Raw genomic sequence first — 13,116 nt, forward strand, 5'->3', positions numbered from 1 at the left:
TAAGGAAACCTATATCGAAGGACAAGCTAAGCAATAGGATGATGCTACAGCAACATCTCCATGACTTTATGAATGTAGACTTGGACTCCGATTAGTATAGTTCTTGCCTATGTAAGGGCAAAAGGAGGGTCTGTGGTACTGTAAAAATCGGAACCGTGTAGGTGGCATGGTCCCACCATGCCAAGTTTGGTATCAGCGAACCGCAAATGAGCAACGCGATATGTATGAGTGTTTTCGTCATGTTTCACTGATGAATTCACCGTGCATACGATGCCACATATCGTACCCTTTGGGTTCCATTTTAGTACAGTAGCCATTTTGTGGTTGCCCTCACATAGGCTGCGCACTAAGGCCATGCCTAGGCCTAAAGGACACGTACACCTTCTGTGACTTCTCTCTGACCTGTGCAAGCCGACTCCGCTGCCCGAGGTCAATCCTGTCCGGCCGGTTCCTTTCTCGCGGCCTAATGTGATTAGCATCAGGGCTCGACCCATCATAAAGCCCCTGTCCGCACACGATCCCTGACTAAGCTGTTTTCACACCTGACTCTGTTTCCTACTTTATGGCTTGTTTTACGAGCAGGAGGTGCCCGTTTTATTGGGGTCTGCTGTTATCTGATGAGGGTTCTGAGCCTCGCTGGGTACAATGACTGCATGCTTAATGAACTGAAATGTGGGCTTGTCATTATGGCTCTGCTGTTCCTTTGAAACTAAAATATGTGAATGACCACTTGTAAAACAGGGGCGGTGTTGCCCCCAAAGCGTAATTTTGTGTATATAAGTAAAGACTGGTTTTTGGTTCAGGAGCAGTCTCCTGAGAACATACATCGTGTTGTACTTCTCGGATATCTGTGATTGGTCTGCAGCCAATAAAGACGTTCTTTGATTTCACCTAGAAGACTCTGTGTTTCTGTGGGTCTGAAACAGGAAGAATCCGAAGTCTTAGGGTGTGTTCCCCTGCACCGCTGGGTTCTAAAAACCCGGTACTTCATCAAGACTACCAGTAACTGGCTGCATGTTAACCCCTTAATTCTAATGAGATATCTGTAAACGAATATGTCAAGTACGTGAGGGGGGAATAACTCCCAAGGACTGTAGAATAGTCCCACTGTCTAAATGGAAGGACAATGTTCAGTGCGTGAAAAGGACTGAAGAAGTTTGACATTAAATAAGAGATGAACAATAGTACACAAACCTATGTTGGAACAACCATAGCAGTGAATCCTACCTTTTATAAAACTAAATATCTGTTACTCCTGAATTAGGGAAAAACCCAAAAACTAATTTCCCTGGACAAGCGAGAGCACGGAAAAAAGAGGGCAAAAAGGGCAGGGTCACTTTAAACAAAACAAAAGTGGGATATCCAGGACTAATAACCTAGTCTTTGTGTTCCTTCTTTTCCACAAGAAGAGAATTAACAGAAACTAAGCAGACCCTAAGAAGCACACCTCTAATCATAAAACCATCAGCCACAATGTTGCCAGGAAGCCATGGGTTAAGAGACTGCAACTTAAAAGAAACAATGTTGCCAGGAAGCCAAGGGTTAAGAGGCTTCGACAAAAAAGAAACAATGTTGCCAGGGAACCAAGGGTTAAGAGGCTTTGACGAAAATCAAACAATGCTTGCCAACCGAAGAGACTATGAAACAAAGTACTCCAGAAGAGCAGCAAACATCCAGGAAGAAAAAGATAACAGGAGAGGCCCTGCAACCCAGAGCGAAGCAAGGTCAAGAGCCAACTGCGGTCAACAAAGGGATGGAAGAGCTGTGGCATAAGCGGAGGAGGCCTGGCGGGGTCCGCACTGGAATGCGAATCGCGTTACCAATGCGGAGCCCTCCCTTATATAGGCCCCAGGCAATGCCTTCGTCCGCTGACAGGGAACAGCAGGCATGGCTCGCGCCTACATGCTCAAGTGGGAGGAAGCGTTGCCGCAGGCAGTGTGACCTGCAGAGCACGACAAAACTTTGCACTCTAACACATTTGACACAGTCTTGCATGCCAATCTCATCTCCCGTTTTCATAGTATAGGAATCTGTAACAAAGCCCTTGGATGATTCTGCTCTTTCCTTTTATTTTTTTTATTTTTTTTTTGCAGAGTTTTATATAACGCGAACTTGTCCCGAATCGGGTATCAGAGCGCTTTACATAGCACCAGTTACGTTACATGAGGACACACATTCATTTTTGTTAGGCACAAGGAGATTACGTGATTTGCCCAGAATCACAGGATGTTCAGCGTCATTGCCGAGACTCGAACCCAGTTCCCCAGATTCGAGGTAGACCGCCCTAGCGTTTAGGCCAACTCCTCTCCCCAACTCCTCTTCTTTCTTCTTGAAAGAACTCAATTGGTTACCCTCCTACCCTCAAATATTCTGCTCTTCCTGTTCACTTTGGGACCCCTCAGGGCTCCTCCCTGAGTCCGTCCCTATTTAACATCTACATTGCCCCTCCTCTATGACATTTGCAGATAACATACAAATGATTGAATCCAAGACTTTACTGCCACTAAAAAAGATTTGATGCCAGTATGTTTTCTTTGCAAAAACAACAGTTGATGGACAGAATGCAGAACAATGTCATACATTCACCCCAGTACAGAGATCTGGGCCTAAATCCATCGTTTTTTTGCTCACCATGCCATTCCAGTTTGAACCCAGGTATATGCAAATCAGTCTTGACCCTGTGCCTCATGAGAACAGTCCTGCCCGAACTGCCAAGCCAGGTCCTCCCTGGACTGGAAACAAGAATCCTAGGACTGGTTTCAGGGTTTCACCCCTCTTCAGTCAGGATAGCTTGATTCCATGGAGAGCACAGGAGTTGGCAGGGTATGCCCAGACGTGGGTTCCTTCCTCACTTTGCCACTGGATTCAAGCTAACCTGGCTGAAGAGGGCTGTTAACCAAAGACTGGTCCCAGGATGCTTGTTTCCGGTCAAGGGAAGACATGGCTTTGCAGTTCGGGCTGGACTGTTCCCATGAGGCACAGGGTCAAGACTGATTTGCATATAGCTGTATCTGAACTGGGATGGCAAAGTGAACTAAACAATGCTGATGGATTCAACCCAGATCTGTGACTGGGGGTGAGTGTTTGAAAAGTTTCAGCACTCCGTCTATCATCTCCTTGTGTTTGCTTAGTATGTTTTCTTTAGCTGAATGAAATCTGTCTTAAGATAACCAGCGATAAGACAGAGGTTTTGATGTTCTGTAAATAAGCATCCATCTGGTTGACAGCATGGTGGGAAGCTGATTTTGGCTCTGCACCGGTTCCAGTACCTACAACGAAAATTCTGGCCCTTCAATCCGATCAAAGCTTGATCTTTGCTAACCAAATCACCCAAGTTGTCCCAACCTGTTTCTCATTACTTCGAACTTTTAGGAAAATCATCCCCCTCCTTCCTTACTATACATGTAAGACCATAATTCAGGCTCTGATTATTTCTCACCTACATTATGTTAGCTCACTCTATCTTGGACTTCTTTGACACTTACTAGCTCGTCTCCACATAAATTATTGCTTATAGCTCTTCAGAATAACATCCACAGTAATTTTATGAACGTTTTGTGAGAAAAATTCACTAGCAAGATCACCACCCCTCTAATCTGTAGGTTTGAATGAGCAAGTGTCATTTCGAGCTGAAACACGATTGTATAATTACTGTGGATGTTACATTGAAGAACTTGTGTTGATACAATGAAGAATGGTATTGAGACTGTACATACTTTAGCCCTGAAGGTTATTTGCTGTGTTTTTTATCTTTTTGGAATAAAAAAATAAAGAATTTGTGTAACCTATTTGAGATTGACATGTTCATCTTTGGAACTTATTGACTGGGTGGGTTCCAGTTCAAAATTGTTTCTGTTTCTGCTTGTATAAAAGCTGTTCATATTGCTTCTGGACTCTGTTGTAATTGCACTAAAGCATGCATAAAGGACTGACAGGGGTGTGCAATGTGGCTAAAACCATTAATGATTTTGGTAAACACCCCCAATCCATCCCCAGAGGGGTAGAAGACTGATATTATTAATATTTTATTGTTAATGTTCATTCTGTGAACTAGCTTGTCTGTAGGTGTCTTTACAAGCTTAGGTTGTGTATGGGTGTTTATAATGGGCAACAATTGAGAGTTCTGGAATTAAGGCGTGAGATAGTGCAAGGCTCTCCCATTGCATGTCAGTGGGTCATGAAAGGAGTTCAGAATGCATGCTTTTCAAATCCTTGGCCCTTCTACGGAGCCCCCCACAGCAATGGTGACATATGCCAATCATAATTGTGATTCTATGTTAAAGTGTGTGTGAGAGGTACAGAGCTCTCGAAGTATTGAAAGGGTGAAAATAGGAGAAAAATAGCAGCTTACATGTGAATGTATGTGGGAGATGGTGAAGTGAATGAGATGCAAGGTATATGCAAATAGGCGAGTGAAAGGATGGTGTGAAAGGGGTAAGAGATGAAGAGTGGAATGTGCATTTGGAGGATTTCAGAAGAATGTGGTGAGAAAAAGAGTGTGTTTCACAACGAGCCTGCAGAGGAGAGTGGTATGAAGGGAACAACAGGAGTTATTGCAACATTCTTCAGACCATAACCCTTTCGACAGACCTCAATAATTTCAATTGCAATTCTAATTATTTACCAAAATTTCAATGTAACTAATTTATCTGATATTAACAAGCATTGGAAAAATCTATAGGTCTGGCTTATTTTAGGCATATTTCCTTAATTGTGTGATGTGTCTCGGTGCAAGAACTCTCAAAGAGAGGCACTCAAGTACAAGTCAGGTGGCATGCTGTGTGAAGCACAGGATATTAGCTAATGTTTAAACCTATGCCCTTAATTACATGGGCCATGTCTCTTGGAAAGGATTCATAGTTACACTTCTTTGGCCATGCCCTTTTTTAGACAACCATCCACCTTTTTCATCCCACTTAAAGCCATGTCTACACCTAGACCAGGGGAGAGGTACAAGGAATCTTGACATTCTAGTAAAAATATAAATTTGCTTCAGGAACGGTCTCCATTCACTCATGAAGAAGTTTGCAGCTTGTTCTTGTAATTGGTGCCCTCTGTTGTCATGCTCTTTTTGTTTTTCAACTAAGTACACGACATCTTAATTTTTTAGAGCCATTGTGTCTGGCATTCTCCCCTTTTCTCTCTAATGCCTCCTTCTTTGCTCTCTTCACTGTTTGGTGATACATCTGTTCAGGGGACACCCCAAACCTCTCACTCAGGCCTCTCTTTCTCCTTCATGAGCCTCTCATCTAGGCACCTTCTCAACCCACCCCCCCCAGGCCTGCAAGTTCACTCTCCCTCTCTTTTCCATGGCCCCATTCTTTACACCCGCTTTTCCTTCACATCATTTGGAGGACCCAAGTTTATGGTGTATAAAGGCCGCAGTTTATTTCTCAAACACAACATGGTTCATACATTTCACAATATCATGGTTGTTCATTCACGACCCATGTTTCCTGTCATACTTCACATCTCTTAGTAATATTATCCCTCTTGTTTTGTTTCCATTTCTAGCTGACTTTTCTGTGCAGTGGCTGATTCCGCAGGTATCCCAGTGTTTACAGTTCTAGGCTTCCCGTGCTACCGACCTCCTGGGTGACCTTCAGACCTGGCCCAAGCTGCAAGCACCGTTCCGTTTGGTCTGTACCCTTGCTGACCACTCGCCTGCTCACCATGCCCCTGCAATTTGGCATCCAAAGGACACTGTCTGAGCAGCCCTTCTATTCTGGCTGTCTTTGTGTGCTGTCGCCTGCTCACCCATGCCCCTGCCGTGAGGCATCTCCAGTGCTCTGTTTGAGCAGCTCTTCTATCTAAGTTACTCTTTTTCGTGGGTACCTTTTTGTGCTTCCACCGCCACGCTGCAGGCAGTTTCCCGATCAGTGGCAGCTCCCCCTTTTACTTGCTTGCTCATGGGAAACTTAGTTGCTCCAGAACCCCAACTATATTGAGTAGGAACATATCCATGCCCACCATGGTTAAGTGTACCCCATCCTCAGCGTGGTATCCTGGCGACCGAAGGTTGATCCACCTGTGCCTCATGACCCCCCAACCATTCAGCCTGCATATTTTTGCTATTGTTATGTTATGTTATATAGAACATGTGAAGGACAGCTTTCACTCCGGGGAGCATCATGGCACTATGCGGAGCCCAATAGACACACACAATCCTGCCTGGCGGAAATCAGATAAGTGATCTATATAGAGCATCAGGGGAGGAAGATCCAGGTTTCCAGGGCCTTTCTGAACATGGTCTCTCTTTGAATAAAATGAAGCTGGTTGTGGAGCCGATTCCAGGCTTTTGTCCCTAGCACTACAATCGATGTTCCTCCCTTTGTCGTACACCTAAAACCTGGGGGGTTCAAAAGATTCGCAGTGGAGGATCTGAGAGTGCGGTGTGGCACGCAGTGGGCAAACCTGGCACGGAGATAGTGGGGGCTTAAGGAGTTGAAGACTCTGTAAGTAATTACTAGGATCTTAACGGGGACTCTTTTATGGATGGGCAGCCAGTGTAGCGCTTTAAGGGCAGCTGTGGCTGAAGAGCTTCTGAGCCATTTTAAAACTAGCCGTGTGGCTGCATGTTGGACCATCTGTAATTTGTTGACTTATTGGTCCCTGCATAAAGGCTGTTACAATAATCGAGTCTATTGTAATGTTAAGCTTACGTCTGAACTTGTCTACCACCCCCTGCTCAATGGCCCCTCTCCATAGCCGCCGTGCTATCAACTCTGACCAAACAATTTCCACAGGGTGGATCATCCTGGCCAGTGTCGCCCTTCCTGATTTCATGGGACTCAACAACTGCCTCCTCCCTATGCTTGCCAGGTCGTTCCCCACTAGGTGCGCGACGACCGCATTCGGCTGCTCTCCTTTCAGTAATTCCTTTTGTATTGCTGGGAGCAGCTGCTCCCACCTCATACCCAGTTGCCCCATCCAGATCACCACGGTGTTTCTCAGTCATATCCCTCAGAAGTCCTTGCGTGCCGCTGCCCATCGCTTTGCCCGTGTGATGGATGAATGGCCCACGATCCATACCATGCGCCGGCCCCCCACCGGACCTGCTGAGAGATAGGGAAATTCAAATGCTTGTCTGCCTTATGTACCCTTTGTACGTGCCGACTACAGCCCAGCTTTTTGATCCACTTGGCACTGAACCCCAACTGGGTCCAGGTGGTTGTTGCCCCTATGCGGAATGTGTGTGACCCGAATTCCCTGGGGGGGGGAAACCCACCTTCTCTAGGGCTCTCCTCAGTATTGCCGTGAATTGGAACTGGCTGAGGTATGTGCCATCTTAGTGGAGAAATAGGGGGCGATTGGCACCTGCCCCACATATTCCTTTATTAGGCACACTGGGTAGCACTCCACATCCTCAATGCAGTCTCCCCGTGTGTCCTTCCCCCTGCCATTTTGATTTGTCTTTGACCGCCTCAAGTGAACTATCATATGCCTTTCCTCCATGTATAGGTCCCCCGTGTGTATACCGGCCGACCCCTGGGTCCCTCTTCCCGGAGCCACCAGCTCACTGATCCTGTAGGCTCCAAAAAAGGCATGGGAAAAAGCTGCTCTGACCAGCGTTCTCTCTGGACGCGATGTTCAGATTTCCTCCAGTGCCCGCAGGACCGCCTTCTCTGGCGAGGTCAGTTGTGTGGTCCAGGGGCCCCCTTTTACCTTGCTTTGTTTGTCCGCCCCTTGGTCTCCTATTGGGTCGTTCCCTCCTTTTGAATGATGCGCCCAATTGCAGCGTGGCATTTTCAGAGGCTTTCCGCCTCCTGACCTTGGTCTCGCTATCACCGCCGTGAGGGGTTCCCCGTGGGCCCTAATTGGTCCAGCTTTGCTTCCCCGGCCCACGCTACTTCTAATCTCTATTAATCTTCCTCCTGACATTTTTCCTCTTCTGTGTTTTTTTTGTCTACCCTCAGGTGCTGCTTCCTGTCTGGGTCTTTGTAGTATATGCCTCTTGTCACACTTTGTAAAACGTTTTATACTCTTTCTGGTTTTCCTTTCCATAACCAGGTTTTCCTTTCCATAACCATTACTGGCTCCCAGGTCAGATACGTTTTTTTCACGGAATAGAGTTTTCACCACAAGAGAAATTCTTTATTTCATCGTTGCAGTAGTGTATTCGGTAGAGTCCGAAGCATAAGCTGTCAGTTGCAGATGTTGCCTGTGTATTGGTGTGAGGGCTATGTTGTTCGGTTAGTAGATCTTACAGAGAACCTGGATTTGGCGAACCAACCCTTACAGACAGCTAAAAGGTTCTGATGAGCTGGTTGAAGCCATAATCACATGCAAGATGTCACATCTACATTGGATTGAATGTTATAGTTTAGTATATAGAAATATTGGATGACAAATATTGTGTCTTAAATATTGTTTACAAAAAGTATTGCCCTATTGAGTGTATATTTTCTATTATTAACTCCAATGGGGCAATATTTCTTTTTAAGTATATTTAAGATTCCACTGTGGCATCACAAACTGTTTGGGAGGCAACAAGTGAGTAAAACCTTTAATGAACAGCATCACAACAGGTGATTTAAGCAAGGAAGGTTGGTCCGGCAAACGCAAAAAAGGCAGACGGAACCAACAAACAACATTAATGGTGCCCACTGCAAGACCTCCAACAATTTGCCTTGTAGGTGGTCTGTTTTGCGGACTCCATTCAGGCCACAAATTCGTCCCAGCGACCTCTGTAAATAGGTTTTACAGAGAGACACCTGCCCTCAAGGATAACATACACAACCTCAAGAGGAAGACCAAATGCAATCACCTGCTGCCAATCAAACTCTATGCATGCAGGTGTAGATTGAGTAGGTTCGTATACAGAACAGTGAACTGCTGCTGCGACAGAAGATCCTCCGGAAGCAGTAGCCCGATCATAGGAGAGATGCTATTGCCCAAAATTCCTGGTACCACACTCTCCTGGCCCAATACAGAGCCACTAGGATGGCCCGGGCCTAGTCTTGGAATGCTGTGGAAGTGTGTGGTTCATGAGTCCTCCCAGTGACAACTGTCATCATAGAGATCCGGTCACATGTGCGCAACCTGATTGAAATGAAAGTACCTGTACCACAAGTCTGCCTCTGCACCCTCTATCCACTGTCAACGTTTATACCAGAGATTGGCGTGTGAGTGCTCAGGCCCAAGAAATAAGTAATCCACGTCTAGACATACGCTCCAACAATCTGAGGGCATACCAATATTTAAATTTGAAAATCTATAGAAAAATTTGAAACGTATTCAGTTGAACCAACGGAGCAACGCTCAGCCTGCACAGAACTAGATGAAGCATTAACGAACTATAATAAAAAAACTACATCTTTTATCCGTACTGTGCCTTGAGAGATTCTCACACAGACAGGGAAAGTCCAGCAGAGCTAACACCGCCTGCCCCCACCCTGGCATCTGAGACATCATTCTATTTTAATCATTTTCCAAAAGGAAAGTCAAGGTCACAGCCAATCAGGATGGACTGTTTTCCTTCCCAACTTCAATTGAAGAGAAGATAATAGGAGGAAATTAGTAGGCGCTAGAAGGGAGGGCAGCTGCTCACGGGGCAACTGACGGGCCCCAGAGTTGATATGACATAATGGGTTATTTTCAGCCTGGAGGGGAGTTGCCTGGACGAGGGTGCGTCCTGGCCCCTCTGACGCAGCGAGGTGACTCGCGTCTCAGTGTGGAATCTGAGCGACCCGGAGAGACACGAACTGTGGCTCTGGCAAAACTGCTGCCGCAGCAGTCTACATAGTATCGCCATTGGCACCCCTCAGTCCCCCCTCCAACAAAATACATTACCCAATAATAACACACACTCAGACTGTTTGATTGGGTACAAAATGCTGCAGGTTTATTACATACACCATTATGTAATAGGTGGGTTATCTTACGGGTGATCCAAGGGCAGGCAACCAACTGGGCCGCCTGCCCACCTGATGAGCCGGGCAGCACTGGGGCGAACCCCGCCTTTGCGGCCGTCCAAGTGATTCTCTTCCAGGATCACGTGACCGTTGGTAACTTCTACTCACGCCCCTTCCCGGGGTGGAGCGTAGCATAGCAAACCCCCGGTTGTTCAGGCCCACAACCGCCCGAAGGACTAGCGGGGCGCCGACACGGCTTCCGGGACCCTCCCATGAGGCTCCTCGGGTTTGGCTCTGGCACCCCCTATGGTGCCGCGCAGAGGTACCCTTGGTACCGGCCTGCTTCCAGATCGCCCTGTAACTCCGCCTGCATCGAAAAAAGGAAATATTAGAATATTCTCACCCCACCTGCCAACCACGCCGGGTAAGCGGTAGGGAGGGATGAGGCGTGCGAGGCGACAAGAGGTCGCCGGTATGGTGGGGGAGGGCTATATAGCCTCCCCCCACGCCCAGAGAAGCCCCGGAAGTGACGCCCGTCGTGTCACTTCCGGGCAGGAAAGAGGAGGGGGACACCGGCCGGAGTCCCTGCCCCCCCCAGGAGGGGGGGGTGGAGAGGGGTGACCGGTGCCGAGGCGACACTAGGGCGCCAAATGCTCTAGTGGCCCCCTGCGGGGGCCGCGGTCAGCAGCATAGTATCGCCATTGGCACCCCTCAGTGCCCCCTCCAACAAAATACATTACCCAATAATAACACACACTCAGACTGTTTGATTGGGTACAAAATGCTGCAGGTTTATTACATACACTGTTATGTAATAGGTGGGTTATCTTACGGGCGATCCAAGGGCAGGCAACCAACCGGGCCGCCTGCCCGCCTGATGAGCCGGGCAGCACTGGGGCGAACCCCGCCTTTGCTGCCGTCCAAGTGGTTCTCTTCCCGGATCACGTGACCGTTGGTAACTTCTACTCACGCCCCTTCCCGGGGCGGAGCGTAGCATAGCAAACCCCCGGTTGTTGAGGCCCACAACCGCCCGAAGGACTAGCGGGGCGCCGACACGGCTTCCGGGACCCTCCCATGAGGCTCCTCGGTTTTGGCTCTGGCACCCCCTATGGTGCCGTGCAGAGGTACCCTTGGTACCGGCCTGCTTCCAGATCGCCCTGTAACTCCGCCACAGCTCTGGAGGCGGCCACCGTCACCTCCAGAGCCCCCCCCCAAAGCAGCTATAGTCTTACCTGCCCCCTCTCCTGTCTGGAGCTTCCTGCAATCCAGATGAAAGAGAGCCATCCCTGCTGGTTATAGATGGCCCCATCTATATCCCAAGCCCTTGACGCTATCCAGAGTCAGATACTGTCTGCTGAAACCAGAGGCCCGTCAGGCCTGGGGAGTTGTGCCAAGAGCAATTCACCCCCATGCGTGAAGGTTCCACTGCTTCACTTGCCTCAGCCCCGAGCCAGCTCGGGCGGAGTGACCGCCGACCCCCAGGCTCGCAAGGCCCTGTTTATATGTGCTGATCTCACCTAGCTGTCGTTCTCCTAGCACTGAGTGCGCCTGAAACCTGCGTGCCCATCTAGGGGACAGCAGCCCGCTAGCTAGGTGACGACTCACCCACCCGCCTGGCTGCTCTGGCTATTCTGGCGAGGGGGATTCTATTTAACCTATGAACGGTCCCTTTGTATGCTAAATACTGAAGCGCAGGAGAGTTCCTAACTGAATTGTGTGGCCATGGGCAAGGGACTCTCATGCCCTTGCCATGTATCCTTTATTCCTTATGGGAATTATGCCCGTTCAGCTCCTTCTGTGGAGAAACCCCCCAGGCATACTGGCTTAGAGAATCTGTCTGATTTAAGCAGTGCCCATTTCCTGCGGCATGGTCCAAGCATTCGGATTGGCTAAGTCCTACTTTACCCATCCTAGAATGCTCCCAGATAAGAGGGTGTACATGGGGGGGGGGGGAATCCACCGCCTGCCCAGGGCATCCCCAGCGGTGACAAATTACCTGCTCCGTTGAAGTTTAGTTTTAGTTACCAACTGGGCGCGCCAAATGTTCTATTGACATAGTGTTCCATTGTGTTGACACGCTGCTACCCCCTTATTGGGACGGCAGCACACTATGTTGGCTGACCGCACCCCACCAAGCGAGGTACAAGTGTCAGTATTCCAGGTTCCCAGTTTCTCGCTAGCTCCAGTACACTAACAGTGGTTCCGCTGGGAGGTACCAGCAACCGCAGTGGTCATCCGAACCTTAAGAAGCGCCCAATTCTCACCTGGGCGCATCTCTAAATGATAGTGACTTCACACAGCTTTAAGGCCAGCGACACCCTCTTAAACCTATTTATTGGTTTTGCTACTCTGCACCCTTATGGTTGGAGCTCTGTGTTTAAGCAGCGTGCATGCCCCCCTGGCACGGTGTTGCTGAAGAGCCAGGGTCTGCTAACTTAAATGTCTGAGGTGAGGAGTTGAGGGACACAAGACAGGTAATATGCAACTGGAGGATGTATGTACTTCTGCCAATGACCTGACAGCGGCCCAGCTGTGCCCCACGACCTCGCAGAATTCACACCCTTGGGCTGTTAGCCGCTGGCATGGCAGGCTGTAGTTTAGCGACTCGCGACATTGCCTCCGGGTATATACAAACAACACCGTGCCTCACTACACGCCAGTACCCTTAGCTTAACAATGCTTGTTAATTGTGTAAGATAGATGTCACTTCCGGGCAGGAAAGAGGAGGGGGACACCGGCCGGAGTCCCTGCCCCCCCCAGGAGGGGGAGGCGGGGAGGGGTGACCGGTGCCTAGGCGACACTAGGGCGCCGACCGCTCTAGTGGCCCCCTGCGGGGGCCGCGGTCAGCGACAGTCTCACCACAGAGGTGTGATGCGAGTTTAATTTAGGCCTTCAGAGTCTTCAGCAGTGCAGTACGTATGCCCCGATAGTGGCAATGAAAACGGTGCATCGAAAGACCAGTGATTAATTTGGACTGGCCAAGCCCTCAAAGAAGGTGTGCTCTGTGGCCTGAGAGCCCAGGGTTTGGAAGTCTGGATCAACAACTGCAATCCCTGTTTGATCTTGAGCACGTTTCATTATCTGTCAGTGACTCGGATAATCAATCAGCTGTAAAGTAGAATAATCTCTCAAAAAATAAGAACAAGCATTTGCAATGCAATAGGTCTCGCATTTATGAGAGTTTAAGCTATTGGCGTTGAAAATAACAATGACTTTTATTTTTGTTTTCGTTTTAAAAAGAAATAAAAGGTATTGTAATTTA

The sequence above is a fragment of the Triturus cristatus genome, chromosome 1_1, assembly GCF_964204655.1.
Source record: "Triturus cristatus chromosome 1_1, aTriCri1.1, whole genome shotgun sequence".
Lineage (NCBI taxonomy): Eukaryota > Metazoa > Chordata > Amphibia > Caudata > Salamandridae > Triturus > Triturus cristatus.